This window comes from Malaclemys terrapin, chromosome 4, assembly GCF_027887155.1.
Source record: "Malaclemys terrapin pileata isolate rMalTer1 chromosome 4, rMalTer1.hap1, whole genome shotgun sequence".
Lineage (NCBI taxonomy): Eukaryota > Metazoa > Chordata > Testudines > Emydidae > Malaclemys > Malaclemys terrapin.
In genome coordinates, this window is record NC_071508.1 from 74,592,380 (window position 1) to 74,595,381 (window position 3,002).

The window sequence follows — 3,002 nt, forward strand, 5'->3', positions numbered from 1 at the left end:
AAGTGGATTATTTTGGTGTACTCTTGTACTGTACATCCATAGCATGGAGTTGAGGAGCCAAGACCACTATTAACAGAGAGGAAGTGTGCTACCTAAATACAGTCAAGCTGAGGAGTGACTGCAATCCATTTAGAAAGCCAAGAAGAATGTCTGCTACTTTGAGATGGCTATTCCACTGATGAAATGTCTTTTCTTGTCTCCCAAGATGGGACTATAGGTCAGATGTTGCACACTGACACAGCTTCACCCAGTTGGTTTTCCCCAGCTAAGGATCTGTCCCTATATCTTCATTGTATAATACATTTCATGACAATTGTATGAGAGAGCATTAAGAAAGCAACTTAATTTTTTAACAGTCCACCCCAAACATACTGAAAATCAAAGGCCAGATTCCTTTCTCCATTGGACAGATTTTAGGTCTCTTGTCGTGGTCCAGCTGATGAAGGAAACTTCCTGGGTAGGAGAATCCTTGGGGATTTAGGATTAGGACTCCTACACCACCTCTCCTCTTTGCCCAACACGAAGGGGGTATTGTCTGGAGAATAGTCAGGTGCTTTTCTGTGCCCCAGTGACTCAAGCCATTAGAATGGGCCATGGGACAGTTGTAGATGATGCAATTTAGAGCAACCTTAAAGCTGTTATAATCTGTGAGAGGAGACCCACCTGGTATTGAGTCAGATGAAGAACAGGAGTCTACAAAGGCATATTAGAATAATTTCTCCCCTACTATGAAGGCAGTCTGTGGTCCTGTGCACACCAAGACACAGGGTGCCCTACTGTGCCATGACACCATGTGATATTTGAAGAGGTGGTGGCAGTGAGCCTGCTTTCTCTTGACAGAGAAGCAGAGGTGGAGGCAAAAGCCCCTTTCTTCCCCCAGAAGTGAAATCAGGGCCTCTCTTCCCATCAGGAGTAGCAGAGGTGGCACCAGGGAGCCTCACAAAGGGAGGGGTGGCTCTCGCCTCCTCCCCACTTCCCCAGGTAGCTAGACTGTATCTGTTTGGGTGGGTGGGACAGACCCACTGCACTCTTCTCCTCTTACTACATAGAATCCTCTGCTGGGTGGTACTGGTGAGGATCCCAAAGTAGTGGGTCTTAGAGTTAACACCCCATTGAGATGTATGGGGCAGTTCTCCTCAGAGCTATTGTATCAGGCAACCATCACTGTAGTGTTTACACATGGGTCATATTTTAACCTCAGAGCTATTGTATCAGGCAACCATCACTGTAGTGGTTACACATGGGTCATATTTTAACCTCAGAGCTATTGTATCAGGCAACCATCACAGTAGTGGTTACACCTGGGTCATATTTTAACGTTTTTCTTCTCAAAGATCAGGCATAGAAACTTACTTCTTAAAAATGAAAGCTGAGATTTTAATGTAAAATAATCATGTCTCCAGAAGCTGGGGTCCTTGAAATATACAAGCCTAGCGCATCTTAATCTGATCCTGTTTCCAATCATGCTCTGAGCACCAACTGGCCAAATTGCAGAATGCTCACCTAATAAATTATTTGGAGCTGGTGCTGGGGTTTCCCTACATCTGCCTGACATTAGTTCATAGACTTAGTTTTTGAACATTTCCCCTATGACACTTCAGTAAATCTTTGCCTACTTTCTTGAATTTGCTAAATGGATCCTGGTTACAGCAATGGCTGATGCCCAAATAAGTGTTGGGCCTGGGATTAGCAAATAGATAATTAGATACTCCACTACAACACTTTTTTTGACGCTCCTTCTCACACAAAAAGATTTTTCCAATAAAATCAGCCACCAGGCTAGCTGATCTGAGGCCATCCCCACAATACTCCTCTTCTGTAGCTTCCACATTGCTCCCCCTGTTCTCCTAAAAAGCAGAAGGTAGCTACCCCTGAGCTGTGCTTCCCCCACTTCCTTTCCCATCCTTTCTCCAGGTCACAGGCCTGTAACTGCTGCCTCCCTGGACAGCTCTTCACTCCTCTGCCTTTACTATCCCCCAGTTGAGCTCCACTTGAGGAGGGGACTGAGTTCTGCATTGAGGCTGCTCCTGTGCTCATACTCTTTGGGGTTAACTTTCTTTAGCTTCAAAGAGGACTGAAAAGGCAGCCTGTGAGTATGCACATATCTCAGGGCTGCTCTATACTTTCAATGAAAGGAGAAGCTTTCTTATGGGCAGGAGGCTACCAAGCTCACCTGCTCCTTTCCCCTGCCTGCACTCTGTGATGCTGCTGTACTGAAGGTGCCAGACACTCCTGCTCTCTCCCTCCCTTGGCTGCAGTCTATCTTGCAGCACTGAAGAAACTAGATGTCTCTGCCCCTTCCTTCCTTCCTTCTGCTCACCCCTGCTGTTTTCTCCATTGTGCAGCTGGAGAGAAGAGGGGAAAGAAAGGCAGCTGTCAAGCTGAGGTTTTGTTTGTTTAAAGAAGTAAAGGAGAGGAGATTTAACAGGTGGGGTGAGCCCCATTAGGCCCTCATTACTCAGGACCACTGTCTAGTCACCAAAGACACAATCTTCAAATGTGGGCGTCTAAGTATATAGTTGGGCACTTGGGTATGAATGGAGAGGCCTGATTTTCAGAGGAGCTAAGAACCCATAGCTCCGATTGGCCTCAATGTAGACTATTTGCAGTAGCAAGCATTCTGGGCCAAATCCTCAGCTGGTGTAAATTGTTATAGCTCTATTTACTCCAATGGAACTACAGTGATTTATACCAACTGAGGATCTGACTCAATGTCTGTTATTAAGTGTTTACAGGATCAGACCCTTAGCCTATATTGAAAATTGCCATTTTATTTTCAGACTTTATTTCCCAAACAAGGATGTCATGTTAAGCAGGAAATCTAAATCCATGTCTGGGAGAGTTGGTAAGTGATTTTCAGATATTCTCTGCTTTGCTGGGCTTGGCTGTTGTGTGAAACAGTGCATGAAACTGACTGCACATGTGACCCGTGTGAGCACCAGAGAAAATTTTCATTTGGCAGCTGTCACAACTTGCTTGCTTTCTAACACAATAAACTCCAT